Source organism: Lissotriton vulgaris, chromosome 2_1 (assembly GCF_964263255.1).
Source record: "Lissotriton vulgaris chromosome 2_1, aLisVul1.2, whole genome shotgun sequence".
Taxonomy (NCBI): Eukaryota; Metazoa; Chordata; class Amphibia; order Caudata; family Salamandridae; genus Lissotriton; species Lissotriton vulgaris.
In genome coordinates this window covers 1,975,089,049-1,975,114,287 of record NC_141687.1, presented here as the reverse complement: position 1 = coordinate 1,975,114,287, position 25,239 = coordinate 1,975,089,049, and positions in this window count along the sequence as shown.

Below are 25,239 nucleotides of genomic sequence, written 5' to 3'. Positions count from 1 at the left end.
AGATTTTTCAATGCTGACACAAAGTCGTCGATTGATTCCTCTTTTCATTGTTTTCTATGGAAAACTTGTACCTATCCACCCCCACGCACACCGTAGGCTTGTAGTAGGTGTTCAGGTCATCTATTGCGTTCTCAAACACATCCTTTTCTCCTTCTCCTCTAGTCTTTTGGTTAATGCTCTTGTATACTTTAATTCCTCCTGCTCCTAGACTATGTAATAGTATTTTGTACTTCTTCTCTGCTTTAAATTCTTCATCATCTTCAAATTTTGATATATAGTTCAAAAAATACTCCCTTCATTCCTCCCACTTTACTTCTGGTTCACCTTTCCTTGGGAGGAATGCTTGTGATGGAGTTAGGTTCCATGGATACCCTGAAGCCATTTTTCTTATACCGCTTTCTTTTTTTTTCTTATTATCTTTCACTTTAGTCTTTTCTCTTATATTCTTCCTCCTTTATTTTTTTATTTTTTTTTATTTTTATTTGTACACTTCCTTTTACTTCTACAGGTGACACTGGTTGACTGTGAGGAGTATACTAACTCATATCACTTCCACATTCTTCGACTCAATTTGATTTTTCACCGTGTTTTCTTTATTTATTTTTTTACCTTGTGTAAACTTCCACTGTAAATGTTTTCCATGTATTTGTTCGCTGTTTGACAGTTTTTTATTTTTATTTGTATCTTATTTCTTCAATGGAAAGGATTCTTTTTATGCCATTCACTGCTGTGCAAATCGATACTTGCAGCAGCGTCCGTTGTTCGTTGTACAGAGCATCCCAATTCTCTAAGATGGCCGCCTGCGCGTGACGTAAGCGCGTTTAGACCTGTCACCTGTGGGGAGCGCTGCCTCAGTGACGCTCGCACAGCTGACCGTTGACAGCCCCGTAACGTCCTGAAATCGGCTCCCCTCAGAATTTCTTTTACACCCTTCCTTTTTAGGTTCCAAAGCGTTTCCAGTGAACTTTTGCTTACTAGCGTATGACTCTCATGCTCTTTATTAACATAAAATTGCTTTCACACGTTTCTCCTTGTAATGTCCCCGCTTTAGTTGTTTGTGACACGTCACCCCTCACCCATCCTGACATCCGCAGGCCAGGATTGGGCTGCGGGGAGAGAATAAAAGGAGGCGGCCCGCAAGGGGGCAGCACTCCCGACCCTGACCTGGTGTCCGTGTGCCCTTTGTTTCACCCCATCACCTCACGCCCATTTTTGTGCCATTCCCCTCGCTTTTATCTGCTATCAGAGGTGCTGACCTCCGATTCAACACTGGCGACTGAGGGTGGGATCGCAAGAAACTGATGCGGTCACCCTAACAACTGAAAATATATATATAAAAGAGAAAACTGAAGGAACTCACCGGGGCCTGACTGAGACGGCCCATGAGAGAAGCGGTGTGGTGACGAGACTAATGCCGGGAGGCCATGAGGAGGACTGCCTGATTTGGAAACCCCGCCTGTAAGCAGCATAAAGCAGGAGCTGTGAGGGTAGACCGGTGGGGGAGAAAGTTAGACGGCACGATCAGGGTGAGGAAGCAAGGCGCTGCTCTGATGCCGTTTTTGACAACGCGAGGCCTGGCGCGCATGCACATAATAAAAGGAGGCCTATCTGAGGCATAGTGTTGACACGCAATTCACGTGTGGAGGAGCCGGGACGGCACCGAGGCCTGTAAAACAAAATAAAATTACAGGGGCACAGCAAAACAAGCATTGGTAGCTGAAATTTAAATAAGCCACAGAGAACCATTAATATCACGCGAACAGCAACGCTTTTGAGGAGTTTCAACAATCAGGGACAGATACTATACAACATAATAAACTCATTCAGGACAACAGCAGAGGGGCAACCTTAACAAACAAGCATTGTTAAAGACAAACGCCACAAAATTAATCAGCAGTCATGGGGGATCAAGACGCACCCGCGATTCCGATTCACATCCCGTTTCAGCATGCCGCATTGGGGGTTCTACCCCCATTCAGTGAACTGACAGACCCATCCACTGCGTCTCCCCGATGGAAGACATGGCTAGAGCGGCTGGAAAACTACTTTGTGGTATCAAGAGAGACTGACAACACTATCAAGAGGTCCCTACTCCTCCACTATGCAGGGGATGAAATCTTCAAGCTATTTAAACACTTGCCTGACACGGCATCTGCGGGAGACTGCGACGCAGCGGTGAGGGCACTCAATGGTCATTTTGACCCGCAATTGAACCAAGACTTTGAGGTATTCAAGTTGGGTCAAGCGCGACAACACGAGGGTGAATCCATGGACAGATTATATGCCCGAGTAAGGGAACTGCACTGACGAAGACCAACCCAAAGCTATACGAAGGCAAATCATCCAAGGGTGTAGAGACAAGACGTTGCGAGGACTCATCCTGAGGAAGCCAGGGATTACGCTAGAAGACATCTTAATCCTAGCGAGGTCTCATGAGCTCTCAGCTGTCAGAGCCACAGCGATGGTCCAAGCACTGAACAAGCCTCCAGGAAAACTTGAAGCTGTGAAGACAGAACGAGCAGATGCAGTGAGAACGCCGACACGAGGTCGCTACTCTAGGGAAACCCGAAGAAGAAGTCCCGGAAAGAAGTATGGATACTGTGGGCATGAACCTCATGCTGCAAAAGACTGTCCAGCCCAAGGGAAGATATGCACACACTGTGGGATTCCAAATCATTTTGCGTCAGTATGTCGGAGACGCAATTATGCAAAAAACTCCAAGGAGACCTCAGTCGATGTCCAAGGCGGTGAGGCAACTGTCTGTTGTGAGTGACCAACCCCCTCCGGGAGGAGCATATCGCAGTCCGGGGACATTCCTACCGGCAGGTAGATGAATCATCAGACTCAGAAGATGAGGAGGTACATGTAATCTCGTTCGCACGGGAATTGAAACGACGTAGACGACCACAACCTACGTGTATCGTCCAGTTGGGAGGCAATGAAGTCAAGGCGGTGATTGACACCGGGGCCACGGTAAATGTCATGGGTTTACCCTGTAGGAAGGTGGATACCTGACTATGGTTGCCCCCAACTTTTTGCCTGGTGTTTTGCTGGTTTTCCGACTTAGTTGGCATGGGACCCTGCCAATCAGGACCCCAGGCCTACTGCTCTCTCTCTAAAATGGATTCCATGTACCTTAGGTACATTTCCAATTGGTACTGGGCCACCTTATCAGACCCTGTAACTCAGGGCATAGGTGTACCCAGGGCCTACCAGGGGCTGAAGCATGTATTATGCCACCCCTGGATGGCCATCTAAATCTGACACAACTGGTGTCGTAATTTGACGATGGCTGAGTTAGCGCTTAGCTGTGCTACACGTTTTTCCCCTTAACTTGACTATACCTGGAAACGCCATTTTGTGAATTGCAGCGGCCATTTTAGAGAATGAGCGGCCTCGTGGTCAGCATGCCCTTTAGTCCGTTGTCTGTGCAACTGACCACTCGACTCTGCCCAGCAACAGGCTATTTTTAGCCACGGTCAAGCCCGCTCATGCGCAGTTCCAACTGACTAGTCACCCCTCAGGAATGTGCCGCCAAACTGACCAGTGGGGTTGTAACCCCTCCCATGAGTTGGCTGTGTTCCAAAAATGACCATATATGTACATAAAGCTCTGTAACTTTGTACCGCCTATCTTTTTATTACCTGTAAATCGTATAAAAGACTGGATCACACCAACGTTCAGTGTGATACTTCTTGCATTGCCGAAGGGTGCTGTAGGAATGTACCACCACCCCATGGGGTCTTAATAAACTTGTTCTTTGTACTTTTCAGTTTCCGTGCCAACAGTTCTTTCAGTGTAAGTGGGTTATCTACGGAGCATGTAGGCCTTGGGAACCCGATACTACAAATTGGCGACCACGAAGGGACTCATCGGCGACTCGGATGCCCAAAGGAGAGGTCGTGACGAAGGTTTGGAAACTCGACATGGACGCGTACGCTGCCACCGAGTGACCCGAGTCTTGGCACCCACGGTGTTTCTTCCCTTCCTTCCGATCTGACCTTCCAGGTGGCGCCGGTCTCTGACTGAGTTCTTGATCGTCTGCGTTGCTGGATAAGTGCTGTTTGGCTGATTCGATTAAAGACCTTGGCAGTTGGAATCTGGACCTTTGAGATTTGGGTAAGATTTGTGATCGGTAAGGTAGTCTGCGGACGCTTACTGAAGCTCTATGATTTGTGATCGGTAAGGTAGTCCTCGGACGCTTGCCGAAGTTCTATGACTTGTGTCTATGATTTGAGTTAGCTAACATTTGTGACTTTGTGACTTTTGTGATCTTTGAATTATATGTGTAGTGCACTTCACATAGGCAGGCATGTAGAGATGTTTCTCTAATTTTGTTTTTTTTCCTCTGAGCGGCACATTTGTGTGAAGTATTGTAAGTGCCAGTTTATACGGTATCACGCTTTCGTGATACTTTTCGAACATGCCTGTTTTAAGCACACTCCGAGGGATGTGCTGTCTTGGAAATGGTACCACAATTAGGTTAGCGGAATCACTGCCGGCTCCCCCAGAAGGAACTCCGAATCGTGAAATGTACATAAAATTTGGCCTTCCCCCTATAATGTATAGCAAATTATGGCATAAATATACAAAAACTGATCCTGAATTGCAATGGCCACTACATGGGTCGTTCGATTTGCGAAAGATTCAATTTGTGGAGCAGTGTTTGTTTCAACGTACGTCTAGACAGAACATGTTTGATTGTGTGCGAATGTGGGAGAAAGCGGTGCGTGAACGAATGAAACGTGAGGTTGCCTTGGCGGACAAAGAGCAGCGCAAGGCTGCTCGAGATAAGGCTTTACAGCTTGAGGAAAAGGAAGCTCAGGAAAAGAGAGAGAGGGAGGAACGGGAACGTAAATTGCAAACGACTGGTCAATTCCCTATTCGTCGACCGCTTTATCCTGTCCTTACTAATGAAATTGATGATTTTTCATTACTAGATCGATCGCCGCCTCCGTACGTTCCACCTACGGCTCCGACTGTGGATTCGGATGATGACGGACAGGATAAGTCGGGAAAAGGGAGCAAGTCGAGTGTCAGGTTATCTGCAGAAAAAGCTGCGGATTTGCGTAGTTGGGCCCGTAAATTGAATACAAATTTTGTAACTGTGGCTGAAGTTATTGCTGAGAGGGGTAACTGGACGGAACAGGAATTGATGTGTTTTCTGTCTACTTTGGCTGACGAAGTTATTACCGCATTCCGTAAATATTCGGATACATTAGAACCTAAGGCTGTATCGGTTCATCATGAGAATTTAGATAAAGGTATATTTGTTCTTGCAGATGTTGATACGTTTTTCAAGCAACTGATCCAGCTGCGGGATGAGACTTCCAGATTGCGGGACGAGCGGAAAAAGAATAAGGAGTCCGTGCCGGGGTCCACTGAACAGTCTAAGGAGTGTTCTCTCCGGGGTTCAGATAAGATTTCTAACGTGCATGTTATGCCTATGCGTGAAGCCGCACCTCTGTATGTTCCCCCTAAGGGGGAGGGTACAGACGAAGATAAGATGTCGAAGGATGCGAAGGGGTATTTTATATACAATTGGGTGTATACGCCTTGGAATAGAGCAGATGTTATGGCACTTAAGAATTCTTTGCCTGATCTTCGGAAAAATCCAGCGGCATTTTATGAAGGGGTGGAAGGGGCTATTTCGTCCTGTGTCATGACTCTTGTTGATATAGATTTGTTCTTTGGGTTAATTCGTCCGCCTGACATGTGGAGATTAATTCGTAAAAATAATGATGAAACAATACTTGGGGGAACGTGGAAAGAAATAAATGAAGCAGACTTAAACAAGGAGCCTGCATGTAAGCCATGTGATTTGATTTTAGACCTTCCAGCGGCTATCTTAACTAAACTGAAAACGCTTGTTCCTTCTAAAAAGATAGATTGGACCATGTTAGCTTTGTGCAAACAAAAGTCAGATGAAACGGTTTCAGATTTCTTTACACGCTTCGAAGAGGCTTTTCATGACTACAGTGGTCAATCGTTAATGGACGACACGGGTAGGCATTTGTTTGTAGATAAGTACGTGGCTAATCTCCTACCGGAGATTGCAAAGAGATTAAAATCGAGTGAAAGTTCCTGGGCCACGGCGACCCCTGCATCTTTGTTAACTATGGCTCAGTATTATGAGCGGCAGGAATTGGAGGCTAAAGAAAGTATAGATAAGAAAGCGAAGGAGTTGAAAACGAAGGTGATGGTGGCACAGGTTCGTGGAACGCAATCTAGAGGGAATGATAGGGGCAGACGAGGAGGGGGTAATGCGTCGTACGTGCGTACGGATATAGCGGAGGATCAATGTGCCTATTGTAAGGAGTTTGGGCATTGGGCTGATGATTGTCCGGTACTTCGTGAGCAGCGTAGCCAGCGTGGTCGTGGAGATGGACGGTCGAGGGGAAGTTATTCGGGGGCGAGAGGCAGTGGAGGTGATCGTAGTAGGGTTGAAGAGAGGGGCCGTGGCCAGGATGAGCGTAATACTTTTGATAGACGGAACCAGTATCAGATATCAGAAGGTGAGAATGTGGAACATCAGGATTATGTTCATGCATAGGATTGCGTAGGATGGGGTACGGAATCAGTTGAAGTGCCAGTAGATCAGAGTGGTCCATATGTATCAGCGGGCATTTTGGGTTCTACTGATCAGTTTCTAGTCGACACAGGAGCTACTCGTAGCGCTTTGTCTAAAAACTTGGTTCCGAGGGCTCCCCTGTCTGGCGGCATGATAACATGTATAGGGTTTGATGGCACACCCACTCCTAGCCCATTATCGAAGCCTCTTGCACTTTGTCTTGTTACATTTTTCAGTTTGGGTCAATTTTTACTGTCACCTTATACCCCGGATAATATTCTGGGCATTGATTTGCTCAAATATTTTCGAGCAACGATACGGTGCGCTCCGGAGGGAGTGCGAGTCATTTTGAATGATAATTATCCCGATTCCGACAGGTTTTGTACTATACAAGAATGTGAAGCATTAGCTTCTCTCCCTCACACGTTATGGGCAACCTCAGATACGGATGTGGGACAGATGCTTATTCCACCTATTCGCATTACTGTAAAGGAGGGAGTGCTTTTGCCACGTGTACCACAGTATAAGATCTCCAGGGAAGGTGAAATTGCTCTGACATACATTGTTCAAGATCTGATCATTGCAGGGGTAGTGGAGGAAGTCCCCTATAATGTTTGCAATAGCCCTATTCTACCAATCCTTAAGAAAGATACTGACGACAAGGTCTATCGATTTATTATTGATTTGAGAGAAATTAACAAAATTGTCATTCCCCAATATCCGGTGGTGTCTGATATCACGACATTGCTTACATTGGTCCCCCCAACAGCGACGACCTTTAGTGTCATCAACTTGAAAAATGCGTTCTTTTCCATTCCCATCCATCCCGATAGCAGATACTTATTTGGTTTTACGTTAAATAATAAATCGTATAGATTTTGTCGTGTTCCTCAAGGTTACACTGAGAGTCCGAGTATCTACAGCCAGGCTCTAAAGAGACAGCTTGATTCTTTTCAATTGCAATCTGGAGTTGCCCTTATTCAGTATGTCGATGATCTTTTGTTAGCTGCTGACACTTATGCTCAATGCGAGGAGAGTACGCTTGCTTTACTTTCCTTTTTGGCTGAGAACAATCATAAAGTTTCGAAGAAAAAGCTCCAATATTGTAGACCCAAGGTGACCTACCTTGGTCATCTTTTGTCTAAGGAGGGGCGTGCATTAACATCAGATCGAATTCAGGCGATTTTAGATACACCAGTCCCCCGCACACAGAGAGATGTACGTGCCTTCATAGGATTAACGTCCTTTTGTAGACAGTGGATCATGGGGTTTTCACATATTATCAAACCGTTGTTGGCGTTGCTGTCCAAAACTACACCTATGCCCCTTGAATGGACAGATGAATGTCAAAATGCTTTCGAACAATTGAGACAGGCCCTTTGCTCTGCACCTGTGTTAGGTACACCAGACTATTCAAAGATTTTCACATTGTACGTACACGAGAAAGATGGGTGCGCGTTATCAGTGTTAGTGCAAGCACACGGGGACAAACAAAGGCCATGCGCATACTTTTCGGCGGTTCTTGACCCTGTAGCACGAGGGTTACCTGGGTGTTTTCGAGCAGTTGCAGCAACAGCGGTAGCTATACGACAGAGTGAGGGAATAGTTTTATCGCACAAATTGTTGGTGTTAGTTCCCCATGCAGTTGATGCCCTGTTGAATCAGACGAAAACCCAGTATCTCACGAGTGCACGTTTGACAGGATATGAGCTTACACTTCTGGCGCCACATATCAAACTGAAAAGATGCGCTACCCTGAACCCTGCCACTTTATTGCCCTATCCTGTTGAGGAGGGTCAGGAAGAAAAACATCATGACTGTGTTTTCCTGACCGAGGAACAGACAAAGGGTCGTGTCGACTTACAGGATATTTACAACAAGGGGTGGTGAGGGACAGAGTCTCTGAATTAAGCAGAAATCTCTCACCCAGTCAAGAGATCAGGGCTAGATCCAACACCGTTTTTTAGCTCACTGCACCATCCCAGTTTCAGAACCTGGCTGTATGCAAATTAGTCTGTTCCTGTCCCAGTGCATGATGGGAACAGGGCAAACCAAACTACAAAAGCCAATTCTTACACTGGGAAGGAAACAAGCTCCCGGGGACCGGTTTCTGGCATTACAGCCGTCTTCGGCCCGGTTTGCTTGAATCCTGATGGTGCAATGAGCAAGGGTCTCACATCTGAGAATACCCTTCCACGCTTAGGGTGGACAAAAATATTTACAACAAGGGGTGGTGAGGGACAGAGTCTCTGAATTAAGCAGAAATCTCTCACCCAGTCAAGAGATCAGGGCTAGATCCAACACCGTTTTTTAGCTCACTGCACCATCCCAGTTTCAGAACCTGGCTGTATGCAAATTAGTCTGTTCCTGTCCCAGTGCATGATGGGAACAGGGCAAACCAAACTACAAAAGCCAATTCTTACACTGGGAAGGAAACAAGCTCCCGGGGACCGGTTTCTGGCATTACAGCCGTCTTCGGCCCGGTTTGCTTGAATCCTGATGGTGCAATGAGCAAGGGTCTCACATCTGAGAATACCCTTCCACGCTTAGGGTGGACAAAAATATTTACAACAAGGGGTGGTGAGGGACAGAGTCTCTGAATTAAGCAGAAATCTCTCACCCAGTCAAGAGATCAGGGCTAGATCCAACACCGTTTTTTAGCTCACTGCACCATCCCAGTTTCAGAACCTGGCTGTATGCAAATTAGTCTGTTCCTGTCCCAGTGCATGATGGGAACAGGGCAAACCAAACTACAAAAGCCAATTCTTACACTGGGAAGGAAACAAGCTCCCGGGGACCGGTTTCTGGCATTACAGCCGTCTTCGGCCCGGTTTGCTTGAATCCTGATGGTGCAATGAGCAAGGGTCTCACATCTGAGAATACCCTTCCACGCTTAGGGTGGACAAAAATATTTACAACAAGGGGTGGTGAGGGACAGAGTCTCTGAATTAAGCAGAAATCTCTCACCCAGTCAAGAGATCAGGGCTAGATCCAACACCGTTTTTTAGCTCACTGCACCATCCCAGTTTCAGAACCTGGCTGTATGCAAATTAGTCTGTTCCTGTCCCAGTGCATGATGGGAACAGGGCAAACCAAACTACAAAAGCCAATTCTTACACTGGGAAGGAAACAAGCTCCCGGGGACCGGTTTCTGGCATTACAGCCGTCTTCGGCCCGGTTTGCTTGAATCCTGATGGTGCAATGAGCAAGGGTCTCACATCTGAGAATACCCTTCCACGCTTAGGGTGGACAAAAATATTTACAACAAGGGGTGGTGAGGGACAGAGTCTCTGAATTAAGCAGAAATCTCTCACCCAGTCAAGAGATCAGGGCTAGATCCAACACCGTTTTTTAGCTCACTGCACCATCCCAGTTTCAGAACCTGGCTGTATGCAAATTAGTCTGTTCCTGTCCCAGTGCATGATGGGAACAGGGCAAACCAAACTACAAAAGCCAATTCTTACACTGGGAAGGAAACAAGCTCCCGGGGACCGGTTTCTGGCATTACAGCCGTCTTCGGCCCGGTTTGCTTGAATCCTGATGGTGCAATGAGCAAGGGTCTCACATCTGAGAATACCCTTCCACGCTTAGGGTGGACAAAAATATTTACAACAAGGGGTGGTGAGGGACAGAGTCTCTGAATTAAGCAGAAATCTCTCACCCAGTCAAGAGATCAGGGCTAGATCCAACACCGTTTTTTAGCTCACTGCACCATCCCAGTTTCAGAACCTGGCTGTATGCAAATTAGTCTGTTCCTGTCCCAGTGCATGATGGGAACAGGGCAAACCAAACTACAAAAGCCAATTCTTACACTGGGAAGGAAACAAGCTCCCGGGGACCGGTTTCTGGCATTACAGCCGTCTTCGGCCCGGTTTGCTTGAATCCTGATGGTGCAATGAGCAAGGGTCTCACATCTGAGAATACCCTTCCACGCTTAGGGTGGACAAAAATATTTACAACAAGGGGTGGTGAGGGACAGAGTCTCTGAATTAAGCAGAAATCTCTCACCCAGTCAAGAGATCAGGGCTAGATCCAACACCGTTTTTTAGCTCACTGCACCATCCCAGTTTCAGAACCTGGCTGTATGCAAATTAGTCTGTTCCTGTCCCAGTGCATGATGGGAACAGGGCAAACCAAACTACAAAAGCCAATTCTTACACTGGGAAGGAAACAAGCTCCCGGGGACCGGTTTCTGGCATTACAGCCGTCTTCGGCCCGGTTTGCTTGAATCCTGATGGTGCAATGAGCAAGGGTCTCACATCTGAGAATACCCTTCCACGCTTAGGGTGGACAAAAATATTTACAACAAGGGGTGGTGAGGGACAGAGTCTCTGAATTAAGCAGAAATCTCTCACCCAGTCAAGAGATCAGGGCTAGATCCAACACCGTTTTTTAGCTCACTGCACCATCCCAGTTTCAGAACCTGGCTGTATGCAAATTAGTCTGTTCCTGTCCCAGTGCATGATGGGAACAGGGCAAACCAAACTACAAAAGCCAATTCTTACACTGGGAAGGAAACAAGCTCCCGGGGACCGGTTTCTGGCATTACAGCCGTCTTCGGCCCGGTTTGCTTGAATCCTGATGGTGCAATGAGCAAGGGTCTCACATCTGAGAATACCCTTCCACGCTTAGGGTGGACAAAAATATTTACAACAAGGGGTGGTGAGGGACAGAGTCTCTGAATTAAGCAGAAATCTCTCACCCAGTCAAGAGATCAGGGCTAGATCCAACACCGTTTTTTAGCTCACTGCACCATCCCAGTTTCAGAACCTGGCTGTATGCAAATTAGTCTGTTCCTGTCCCAGTGCATGATGGGAACAGGGCAAACCAAACTACAAAAGCCAATTCTTACACTGGGAAGGAAACAAGCTCCCGGGGACCGGTTTCTGGCATTACAGCCGTCTTCGGCCCGGTTTGCTTGAATCCTGATGGTGCAATGAGCAAGGGTCTCACATCTGAGAATACCCTTCCACGCTTAGGGTGGACAAAAATATTTACAACAAGGGGTGGTGAGGGACAGAGTCTCTGAATTAAGCAGAAATCTCTCACCCAGTCAAGAGATCAGGGCTAGATCCAACACCGTTTTTTAGCTCACTGCACCATCCCAGTTTCAGAACCTGGCTGTATGCAAATTAGTCTGTTCCTGTCCCAGTGCATGATGGGAACAGGGCAAACCAAACTACAAAAGCCAATTCTTACACTGGGAAGGAAACAAGCTCCCGGGGACCGGTTTCTGGCATTACAGCCGTCTTCGGCCCGGTTTGCTTGAATCCTGATGGTGCAATGAGCAAGGGTCTCACATCTGAGAATACCCTTCCACGCTTAGGGTGGACAAAAATATTTACAACAAGGGGTGGTGAGGGACAGAGTCTCTGAATTAAGCAGAAATCTCTCACCCAGTCAAGAGATCAGGGCTAGATCCAACACCGTTTTTTAGCTCACTGCACCATCCCAGTTTCAGAACCTGGCTGTATGCAAATTAGTCTGTTCCTGTCCCAGTGCATGATGGGAACAGGGCAAACCAAACTACAAAAGCCAATTCTTACACTGGGAAGGAAACAAGCTCCCGGGGACCGGTTTCTGGCATTACAGCCGTCTTCGGCCCGGTTTGCTTGAATCCTGATGGTGCAATGAGCAAGGGTCTCACATCTGAGAATACCCTTCCACGCTTAGGGTGGACAAAAATATTTACAACAACATGAGTCCCTTTCTCACTGCTCCATCAGGATTCAAGCAAGCCGGGCCGAAGAAGGCTGAAATGCCAGAAACCGGTCCCCGGTAGCTTGTCTCCTTTCTGGTGAAGAATTGGCTTGGTAGTTTAGTCTGCCCTGTTCCCATGATGCACTGGGCCAGGGACAGACTGATTTGCATATAGCCATGTTCTGAGCTGGGATGGGGCAGTGAGATAAATAACGGTGATGGATCAAGCCCTGATCTTTGGACTGGGTAAGAGTGGTCTGTTTAACTCAGACACTCTGTTCATCACCACCCCCTTTTCTAAATCGTTTTTGGCCACTATAGGTGTGGCAGGGTATACTCAGACATGAGTCCCTTTCTCACTGCTCCATCAGGATTCAAGCAAGCCGGGCCGAAGAAGGCTGAAATGCCAGAAACCGGTCCCCGGTAGCTTGTCTCCTTTCTGGTGAAGAATTGGCTTGGTAGTTTAGTCTGCCCTGTTCCCATGATGCACTGGGCCAGGGACAGACTGATTTGCATATAGCCATGTTCTGAGCTGGGATGGGGCAGTGAGATAAATAACGGTGATGGATCAAGCCCTGATCTTTGGACTGGGTAAGAGTGGTCTGTTTAACTCAGACACTCTGTTCATCACCACCCCCTTTTCTAAATCGTTTTTGGCCACTATAGGTGTGGCAGGGTATACTCAGACATGAGTCCCTTTCTCACTGCTCCATCAGGATTCAAGCAAGCCGGGCCGAAGAAGGCTGAAATGCCAGAAACCGGTCCCCGGTAGCTTGTCTCCTTTCTGGTGAAGAATTGGCTTGGTAGTTTAGTCTGCCCTGTTCCCATGATGCACTGGGCCAGGGACAGACTGATTTGCATATAGCCATGTTCTGAGCTGGGATGGGGCAGTGAGATAAATAACGGTGATGGATCAAGCCCTGATCTTTGGACTGGGTAAGAGTGGTCTGTTTAACTCAGACACTCTGTTCATCACCACCCCCTTTTCTAAATCGTTTTTGGCCACTATAGGTGTGGCAGGGTATACTCAGACATGAGTCCCTTTCTCACTGCTCCATCAGGATTCAAGCAAGCCGGGCCGAAGAAGGCTGAAATGCCAGAAACCGGTCCCCGGTAGCTTGTCTCCTTTCTGGTGAAGAATTGGCTTGGTAGTTTAGTCTGCCCTGTTCCCATGATGCACTGGGCCAGGGACAGACTGATTTGCATATAGCCATGTTCTGAGCTGGGATGGGGCAGTGAGATAAATAACGGTGATGGATCAAGCCCTGATCTTTGGACTGGGTAAGAGTGGTCTGTTTAACTCAGACACTCTGTTCATCACCACCCCCTTTTCTAAATCGTTTTTGGCCACTATAGGTGTGGCAGGGTATACTCAGACATGAGTCCCTTTCTCACTGCTCCATCAGGATTCAAGCAAGCCGGGCCGAAGAAGGCTGAAATGCCAGAAACCGGTCCCCGGTAGCTTGTCTCCTTTCTGGTGAAGAATTGGCTTGGTAGTTTAGTCTGCCCTGTTCCCATGATGCACTGGGCCAGGGACAGACTGATTTGCATATAGCCATGTTCTGAGCTGGGATGGGGCAGTGAGATAAATAACGGTGATGGATCAAGCCCTGATCTTTGGACTGGGTAAGAGTGGTCTGTTTAACTCAGACACTCTGTTCATCACCACCCCCTTTTCTAAATCGTTTTTGGCCACTATAGGTGTGGCAGGGTATACTCAGACATGAGTCCCTTTCTCACTGCTCCATCAGGATTCAAGCAAGCCGGGCCGAAGAAGGCTGAAATGCCAGAAACCGGTCCCCGGTAGCTTGTCTCCTTTCTGGTGAAGAATTGGCTTGGTAGTTTAGTCTGCCCTGTTCCCATGATGCACTGGGCCAGGGACAGACTGATTTGCATATAGCCATGTTCTGAGCTGGGATGGGGCAGTGAGATAAATAACGGTGATGGATCAAGCCCTGATCTTTGGACTGGGTAAGAGTGGTCTGTTTAACTCAGACACTCTGTTCATCACCACCCCCTTTTCTAAATCGTTTTTGGCCACTATAGGTGTGGCAGGGTATACTCAGACATGAGTCCCTTTCTCACTGCTCCATCAGGATTCAAGCAAGCCGGGCCGAAGAAGGCTGAAATGCCAGAAACCGGTCCCCGGTAGCTTGTCTCCTTTCTGGTGAAGAATTGGCTTGGTAGTTTAGTCTGCCCTGTTCCCATGATGCACTGGGCCAGGGACAGACTGATTTGCATATAGCCATGTTCTGAGCTGGGATGGGGCAGTGAGATAAATAACGGTGATGGATCAAGCCCTGATCTTTGGACTGGGTAAGAGTGGTCTGTTTAACTCAGACACTCTGTTCATCACCACCCCCTTTTCTAAATCGTTTTTGGCCACTATAGGTGTGGCAGGGTATACTCAGACATGAGTCCCTTTCTCACTGCTCCATCAGGATTCAAGCAAGCCGGGCCGAAGAAGGCTGAAATGCCAGAAACCGGTCCCCGGTAGCTTGTCTCCTTTCTGGTGAAGAATTGGCTTGGTAGTTTAGTCTGCCCTGTTCCCATGATGCACTGGGCCAGGGACAGACTGATTTGCATATAGCCATGTTCTGAGCTGGGATGGGGCAGTGAGATAAATAACGGTGATGGATCAAGCCCTGATCTTTGGACTGGGTAAGAGTGGTCTGTTTAACTCAGACACTCTGTTCATCACCACCCCCTTTTCTAAATCGTTTTTGGCCACTATAGGTGTGGCAGGGTATACTCAGACATGAGTCCCTTTCTCACTGCTCCATCAGGATTCAAGCAAGCCGGGCCGAAGAAGGCTGAAATGCCAGAAACCGGTCCCCGGTAGCTTGTCTCCTTTCTGGTGAAGAATTGGCTTGGTAGTTTAGTCTGCCCTGTTCCCATGATGCACTGGGCCAGGGACAGACTGATTTGCATATAGCCATGTTCTGAGCTGGGATGGGGCAGTGAGATAAATAACGGTGATGGATCAAGCCCTGATCTTTGGACTGGGTAAGAGTGGTCTGTTTAACTCAGACACTCTGTTCATCACCACCCCCTTTTCTAAATCGACTTACAGGATATGCCACTTCCAGATGTGGATGGGGAGCTGTGGGTTGATGGATCGTGTTTGAGGCTGCCAGATGGCATGACTTCCGCAGCATATGCAATCACGACCCTTAAGACAGTGGTAGAAACAGCACAAATACCACAAAAATCGGCTCAGGCAGCAGAGCTGATAGCTTTGACGAGAGCCTGCGAATTGAGTGCTGGCCTATGTGTGAACATATACACAGACAGCCGGTACGCCTTCGGAGTAGCACATGACTTCGGGCTACTCTGGAGAGAACATGGGTTTTTAACTTCTCATGGAGTACACATTATGCACGGAGAATTGGTGCGTGATCTCCTAATCGCGTTGCTTTGTCCAAAGAAAGTAGCGATTATTAAATGTAGTGCCCATAAAAAGATCACTGATAAAGTGGGTCAAGGGAATGCTTTTGGAGACAGCATAGCGAGACAAACAGCTATGTCCCGAACTGACTCCCCCATGTATGTAACAAAATCACAAGCTGAGCGATGGTACGATGCTAGAGCGGAGATACTAGATATCCAAAAATCAGCGACTGAAGCAGAACTTGCGGCATGGGCAGTAGATGGGGTGCTGGATGATGAGGGCTGTTGGAGAAGCAAAGACATGGAGAAATGGAAATTGCCTGCAGCTTACTTACAAGCGATGGTTCAGATGACACACGGATTAGCACATGTGGGAGCTCTTGCGATCACTCGATTGTTATCACGAGTTTGGGAGCATCCCGAGATCGCCAATACAGCCAAGAGAGTAGTGCAGACCTGTCTGATATGTTTACAGCACAATCCTGCGAAAGGGACCCATACTCCGAAAGGAGGGTTCGTTCCACCATCTGCACCATTTGAGGTACTCCAAATGGATTACATCCAGCTTGAGCGCTGCAATAACCTTAAGTATGTTCTAGTGGTGGTGTGCGCTTTTAGCAAATGGGTTGAGGCCTTCCCCACGAAAGATAATACAGCTTTAACAACAGCTAAGGTGTTGCTCAAGGAGTACTTTCCTCGCTTTGGAGTTTGCAAATTTTTGTGGAGTGATAATGGGCCTCATTTTGTTGGGAAAATTGTGGAGTATGTGCTGAAGGGGTTGGGGATCCAGCAGAAGTTTCATGCTGTGTTCCACCCTCAGTCAGCAGGTCTTGTTGAACGGTACAATGCCACGTTGAAACTAAAACTGGCTAAGATTGTAGCATCTACGTCATTGAAGTGGCCGGATGCTTTACCGTTAGCATTGCTCTCTCTCAGGTAGGTGCCCCACTCTCGAACTGGCCTCACACCATATGAAGTGGTGTTTGGAAGGCCTATGAATATATGGGGAGTGCCTAAGCCGCGATTGATACATGATGTGCCTTGTATAATGATGAATGACTATTTGGCACGATTAACAAATGATTTGCTTTCTATTCATCAACAGGTTCGAGAAGCGCTCCCTGACAATTCTACTGGAGAGGCTCATAATCTCCGTCCTGGGGATTTCGTTATGGTCAGATCGTTTGAGAGGGCGAACAGCTTGGAACCGAGGTGGCGTGGCCCCGAGCAGGTCCTCTTGGCTACTCGAACAGCTGTACGAGTGACCAACAGAAAGCGGTGGATACACTCAACTCACTGCCGGCGTGTCTCTCCGGACCTGGTGAATCCTGCCGTGCTGACTGACTACAAGGAGATTCTGGAAAAAGAAAAGAGCCCAGCTGTGACATCGGCCGAAGTCGAGGGAGCCTTCCCGGACCACACTGTTTCTGGACGACAGCATTACGATCTGCGGCCACGATAAGGAGAAGAATTTTTTTTGGTTTTCGAGACTGGTTGGTTACCGCTCTGGGGTTTGTGAAACGGAAACCGGGAATCTCAAGGGGGGGGGATCAGTTCTGCCAAGAGTAGCGACACCCGTCTTGACCCCGGAGAAGAAAACAACGGCTACCTCGGAGCTCAGCACCGTATTTTTCTTTTTTAGGTATATATATATATATGTACATTTGAGACTTTGTGAACTTTTTGAACTATTTGAGACATTGAGAACTCTTTGAACTATGGCGTCTTCTGCATCACGAGACAAAAGAATACTTGGTGCCATCCTTTTTGTCTTGACAATTGTGGTAATAGCAGTGATAGCTTGGGTAGTTGAACTCGTGGTGCCTGCACGTGAACATTTGCTGCCGACTACCCCGGCTCCATCTGAACATTTTCACTTCACCTTGCCCTACCATGAAGAACGGCACCGGCAGACCTATTTGAACAATAGCTTTATTCAGATCCTGCATCATACTCATAACATGACAAATACTTCCAATTGTTGGGTGTGTGGGATGTTGCCTGGTCATCAGAAGAAAGGGGGCACTCCACTCATTCCACTCCCGTTTTCACATAATGGGTCCTGCAATGCCTGGTACACTCTTCTATTCACTTTGCGATGGCCAACCAAAGGGGGGGTGCTTTTCCGTTTGAATAAAATTTGCTACCATGACCGGGATGGGTACCCACGAGCTGAGGGTACTCGATTTGAATGGGAGGAATACCGCCCCGACAATGCATCTGCACCCCGTATTTACAGCAACCAAAGGAACATCAATGTATCCAGTTCGCATGTTATTAATGTTATTGCAACTAAAGCTGATTTGTGCATACGTAATAAAGGTACAATCCCGGTTGGGAAAAGTGAATGCAATACTACACTTACGTTTGACAGCCCGAATGGCATATCGTTTGTGGCATCTCGTAATACTTATTTTATCTGTGGAACTAAGGGCTATCATCAGCTTCCGTTGGGATGGTTAGGCACTTGCTATGTATCCTTTGTATTGCCTCCTGTATTTATTGCCCCACCAATGTATCATAATGACTATGTACTTTACCACGATTTCGTGTTAAACCGTGTTAAACGTACTGTTGTTCTGGACGATATCGACCAGACGGATACCGCACTGCAGCAATATGTGGACTTTAATCTGGGGCTGTTCTCCTTTGTGGGGGCTGCTTTGAATAGTAGGAAAATACGACGACTGACCCGTGTTGTTGAGGCTGTAGCCAATGATACTGCTATTGCATTAGGAAATATTACCGAAGAACTTCAGATTTCTAGGATTGTTACACTTCAGAACAGAATGGTTCTAGATGTGGTTCTAGCTGATCGGGGGGGGGATGTAGAATCATCGGAAGTAGCTGCTGTGTATACGTACCTGATAATTCGCCATCCGTTTATGATGCCATTTCTAAATTGCACAAAATAGCAGCTGAAATACACCCGGACAATGGAACTTGGACTCTTTCAGGGTGGTTCTGGTCAATGCTTACCACTTGGGGTTGGAAACTGCTAACGATTTTATGTATCATTGTTGGGATACTGTTTCTTGTATGTTTATGTATACAATGTGGCCCAGCTTTATGTTCCATGTGTTTATCGGCTTGTATACCATCAAGACGGGCTCTTACTCAAAACAAAATGATGCTTCATAAAGAAGTAGCTCAAATAATGCTAATTGATATTGAAGATGAACATCCTGATTATGTCCACTATGAGGTAGCTTCAGCTAAACGCTAAAAGGGTCGTCTGTCGTAATTTGACGATGGCTGAGTTAGCGCTTAGCTGTGCTACACGTTTTTCCCCTTAACTTGACTATACCTGGAAACGCCATTTTGTGAATTGCGGCGGCCATTTTAGAGAATGAGCGGCCTCGTGGTCAGCATGCCCTTTAGTCCGTTGTCCGTGCAACTGACCACTTGACTCTGCCCAGCAACAGGCTATTTTTAGCCACGGTCAAGCCCACTCATGCGCAGTTCCAACTGACCAGTCACCCCTCAGGAATGTGCCGCCAAAGTGACCAGTGGGGTTGTAACCCCTCCCATGAGTTGGCTGTGTTCCAAAAATGACCATATATGTACATAAAGCTCTGTAACTTTGTACCGCCTATCTTTTTATTACCTGTAAATCGTATAAAAGACTGGATCACACCAACGTTCGGTGTGATACTTCTTCTATTGCCGAAGGGTGCTGTAGGAATGTACCACCACCCCATGGGGTCTTAATAAACTTGTTCTTTGTACTTTTCAGTTTCCGTGCCAACAGTTCTTTCAGTGTAAGTGGGTTATCTACGGAGCATGTAGGCCTTGGGAACCCGATACTACACTGGCTGCACGACAGCTGGGGCAAGGTGGTGTAATCACCCTTTGCTTTAGATATAGTATACCTATATCTCACCCTAAAAATGTACACACAGATTCCTATCAGTCACTCCTATGGCAGGCCTTGACAATCCTGAAGGCAGAGTGCTTGGAATCGTGTGAAATGGTGCTCTGGCATGAGCTGAGCCCGTTTGCGGCTTGCGGAACCAAGTCCTAATAGCTGTTCCATGATAACGCATACCATATACTCTTAAGTGCATTATAATCCTCGCGGTTAAATGCTATCTCTGGTATCGCTTCTTAACGACGCCCGACGACATCACCGCTGCTGGTCTGGTTGCTACAGACTGGCCCTTGCTCCCTTCCAGAAGAGGAGCACCCCGGATCCTCCTGGTCCACTCCAGACGCCATTTTAGGTCCACCGCGTGGGCTTGAATTTGCCAAGACTTGTTGCCCTAATCCTCGGTCCAGCGACGTCGACAGCATCATCCATCGTGGGACAGCTCGCACCTCCATCCTGGTCGCCGACAACGCCTCCTGGTCTGTGAGATCTGCAGAGCACAGCGTCGCCCACTCACCTAGTTGAGGTGACTACCATCTGGTGCCCTCCTGGTGCCACCTGACTACTGGCTAGTAGTCACAAACTTGGTCCCCTCTGCTTTCAGGTGTCATCCATCTTCGATCCAGGCTTGGATCACTCGAACAATCTTCACGGGTTGCCTGCCAGCAACTTCTTTCTTCAGGCTCCTGGTTCGTCTACGAGGATTCCCGACGTCTTTTGAGACCTATGCAGCTGCAGCCCCTGGGCTAGGTAAACTCGGCATTTCGGTGCCCCAGCATAGCCTCACTATCCAAGGGTCAGGATCCACTGTCGTTTTCGATCTACCTTATCGGGTTCGCCCGAGAACACTAACTTTGCCTTTACTAGCTCCCATAGACTTTGTCCCGCATCCCGCGTGAGAGTGCACACTCTGCACCCGAGTTCCCTAGGCCTCCTACTAGTAATCTGAAGGTTCAGTAACGTAGTCCTAGCGATTCCAAAGCCTATTAGTACAGTACTTACCTGCTAGTAATTTCGCATTCCACTTCCATAGTATATGGTTTTTCTTGCCCCTCGGGCATCTGTGTAAATTGTGCAACTTGAAGTATTTTTATAAGAGTTTTGTTGTGTGCTTAGTACCCTGTCCTCATAAAGAGTACAGGGCAGTTGTGATATAAATAAATACACTGTTTATTTTCATAACACTTGTGTGGTGTCCTTTCACTTGGTGTTCAAGGGGTATATGTGATGGTATAACAGCTGGCTTAACACGCCCTCTAGAGTTTAGCCCGAAGACTGCTCGTATCCACGCTACTAGGATAGCTGGTCTATAAGGTTGACTTACAACCAATCACCATAAGGGTTGTTCGGACTGATACAAAGTGCTCACTAGAATAGTGAACATTATATATCAGGCCAACTTCTCACATACCCCAGTTCAAAAAGTTGCGCCCTCGCCCGCCGGTGGTTCCCTCAAAAACTCGTATTTTCGCGTATGGAGCAGACACTCCACTTCCCCTCAAAGGGAAGATCACAGTACTGTACAAAGCTGATGACCTGGAGGTGATTGCGACCATCCACATAATCGACAGGGAAGCTGACACACTACTGGGCAGCCACACAGCTGAAGATTTGAAACTCATGGCTTTTGCCAATCGGATCCGAACCCATCAGGTTGATAAACTGCTGGATCAGTTCCCTGAACTCTTCAGGGGCCTAGGCTGCATCAAGTGTGAGCCTGTGAGGCTACATATTGACAAGACAATCACCCCCATTGCATTACGACACCGTTGTATCCCTTTTCATCTGAGACCAATAGTGGAGAAAGAATTAGAGAAACTAGAAAGCCAGGGTGTCCCCGATGGTAATAGTTGAAAAGCCTCGACAACCCGGAGCGATCCGTCTATGTATCGACATGCGCCTCCCTAACAAGGCTATCAAAAGGGAGCGCCCCTTGACACCCACCATGGACGATATCATTGCAGACGTCAATGGCTCAAAATGGTTCTCCAAAATTGACTTAAATGCAGGCTACCATCAACTTCCCCTGGCAGAGGAGAGTCGTTTCATTACCACCTTCAGCACGCATCTAAGACTTCGGCGCTACAAAAGGCTCAATTTTGGCATATCATCTGCAGCCGAGGTGTTCCAGAACACCATCAGAGAACTGCTCTCCGGCTCACCGGGCGTCATCAATGTCAGCAATGACATCCTGATACATTCCAAGACAGCAGTGGAACACCACAAACACCTCCGAGACACTTTGAAACGACTAAGTGCTCACGGGGCGACACTCCACAGAGAGAAGTGCAAATTCTTTCAGCCAACAATCGAATGCTTTGGATACGTCTTCAGTCAAGATGGCATACAAGTGGATCCCAGAAAATCGAGAGCCATCAAAGACACGCCCGCACCAAAATCCCCGACGGAAATCCGGAGCTTTCTAGGTATGGCCACTTATTGTGGCCGGTTCATACCTGGTATGGCCACCTGGAGTGAACCGCTACGTGCGCTGACCAAAACAGAAGCACTTTGGCGGTGGGGAACCAAGGAAGAGGAAGCGTTCCAAGGAATCAAAGACGCACTATTGGAAAAAGCCACCCTGGCCTACTTTGATACGGACAAACGAACAGAAGTATTGGTTGATGCCAGTCCCGCTCCAATAGTTTTGACTGATTCTATTGGTGAAAGCTATTGTCAAAAGCGTTCTGTTGTGCACTGCAGCCTATGGGTTATAAGAAAGGCTAGTTAAAAGAATAAGTTATGACATAAATGAAACTTCCAAAAAAACGCTATTGTGGGCCGTCTAATTCTTTTCAAAGTGTCACACATAACAATATCACACAATCTGCATGGTGTGGCTGAGATCATCTTCTGAGCGGCTGCTGTGCGTGCCTGCCCTCTGTTGCTGAGCACTGCAGCCAAGCAGTCTATCTCTCGTTAGTGTCTATCCATTTCTGGTGCTTTGCAGTTTTAAGATATCCTTAGAGTTTTTTTGTTGCTCAGAGGGGAGTAATTCCTAATATTTGTATGCTTTGCTCGTCTTCATTGTTTGATTTTGCTCGAGTGAAAGTGTCATAATTACACTGGAACTATGAAAATGTCACACATAGCAATCTGAAACCTTGGCAGCTCTGGAGTTCAGCTCCTGGGCTTGCTGGAAATGGAGGGCAAACCGGAGCCATAAAGCAGGACATGCGGATTCTGCTGCTGGGGGAAGGTAACAGGACGTGCTCTAAGGCAGGGTCACCTCTCCAAAATCTTATAATTTCCGCCTGTAAGAGGCAACTGGTTGCGCCTCATTACCTGTGTCAGTTAGTTCATAGTGCGTTGTAGTACGCTGCTTCCATAGCAGGACATTAGAAGTTAAATAGCACAGCGCTCATATATTGCGAATAACACATTTAGTCCATCTGTTGTGGCCAGCGTACTGGAAACCGTTGCCTGTCCCCCTGTTTACTCTCCCCCCGGTCTCCTCCCTCCCCGCTCCCCGCTTCCCGCCTCCGTCGCTAACCACGCCCCCTTTTCTTTCTGTGCCCTCCCCGCTCCCGCCTCCCAGCTGCTCCGCCCTCCCTCGCACCTCGCCATATATGGCGACCGTGCGAACGCGCAGCGGTCACGCGCAGCGGGCGCGCCGATTGTGCGCCGAAGGCGCGCCAAAGGTAAGCCCGTCTGCGCCCGTCCGCGCCTGGTCCGCGCCCAGTGCCTGCACCCCTGGCCCTCGCAGACCCCAGCCCACCCGCCGGACGTACGACGCCGCCACCCTCAACGCACTCAACACCGGCCGACTCCCGGACTGCCACGGAGCCACCCCGAGATGCACCCACGGAGCCTTCAGCTGCAACGCCTGCAAGTTCACCTGCATCCGGACCTGCCCCGCACCAGCACCCGCCAAGCCGAACACCAGCAGCAACCACCTGAAGTGCATCCTCCTCAACACCCGCTCCGTCCACAGACACGCCATCGAACTCTGGAACCTCCTCGACACCACAGCTCCTGACGTCGCCTTCCTCACGGAAACCTGGATGAACGACTCCTCAGCGCCCGACATCGCCATCGCCATCCCAGAGGGCTACAAGATCACCCGAAGAGACAGCGACAACCAGACTGGAGAAGGCATCGCCATCATCTACAGGGACACCATCCGCATCAAGACCAACACCGACGACACCCTGACAACCGCCGAACACCTGCACTTCCAGATCCACACGGACCCCAAAACCACCCTCAGAGGCACCCTGATCTACCGACCCCGGGACCACGCACACAATTCAGCGAGGACATCGCCGACTTCATCAGCCCGCATGCCCTCCCCTCCGCTGACTACATCCTCAACAACAACGACCGCAACACCATCACCCTGCTCGACAACCTCGCCAACCTCGGTCTCAAGCAGCTGGTGTCCACCCCCACCCACCTCGCCGGACACACACTCGACACCGTCTTCTCATCCAGCAAAGACATCGCCTTCAGCCACGCCACCGGACTCCACTGGACGGACCACAGCTGCGTCCACTTCACCTTCAAAAGAACGACGATCCACCACCACCAGCAACAGGTTGCTCGAAGAAGCTGGAACAAGATCACAGCCGACCAGCTCGCCGCTTCCCTGACCCAGCACCCTCCCGCCAGCTCAGCGAACCCCAGCCAGGCCGCCGACAACCTCACGAAGTGGATCAGCAACTGCGCGGACGAACTCGCCCCACTGAGGACCCCGCCCAGCAGACCCGGCAGCAAGAAGGCCCCATGGTTCACCGACGAACTCAAGAGCTCCAAGAAGAACTGCCGAGCCCTCGAGAAAGCCTGGAGAAGGGAACCAACACCGGACAACATGACCACCCTCAAGCTTGCCACCCGGAAGCACCACCAACTGATCCACGCCACCAAGAAAACTGCATTCAAGGACCGGCTGGACAACAACGCACACAACTGCAAGGAACTCTTCAACATCATGAAAGAGCTCTCCAACCCCAACGCCGGAAACAACGACATCCCCCCATCGCAAGACCTCTGCAACTCCCTCGCCTTCTACTTCCACAACAAGATCGCGGACATACACAACAGCTTCAGCACTCAACCGACGTACGCCACAACCGAACCACCGCCCCCCACCACCACCCTCCGCGCCTGGACTCCGATCAGCACCGAAGACACCGTCCGCATGAACTCCATCCACTCCGGATCTCCGACCGACCCCTGCCCTCACCACGTCTTCAACAAGGCCGACGCTGTCATCGCACCCCACCTGCGGGACATCATCAACACCTCCTTCGACACCGCCAAATTCCCGGAGAGCTGGAAGCACGCCGAACTCAGCGCCCCCTAATCAAGAAACCTACAGCGGACCCCACCGAACTCAAGAATTACCGCCCCATCTCGCTCCTCCCGTTTCCAGCCAAAGTCATCGAGAAGACCGTCAACAAACAGCTGGCCGCCTTCCTCGAGACGAATGGATCCCTCGACCGCTCACAGTCTGGCTTCCGAGCCAACCACAGCACCGAGACCGCCCTCATCGCTGCCACCGATGACATACGAGCCCTGATGGACAACGGAGAAACAGCGGCCCTCATCCTCCTAGACCTCTCCGCGGCATTCAACACTGTCTGCCACCGCACCCTAGTGCAGCGCCTCAGCAACGTCGGAATCCAGGAGAAGGCACTGGAATGGATCATCTCCTTCCTCGACGGAAGAACACAGAGAGTCCGTCTACCACCGTACAAGTCAGAGGCCA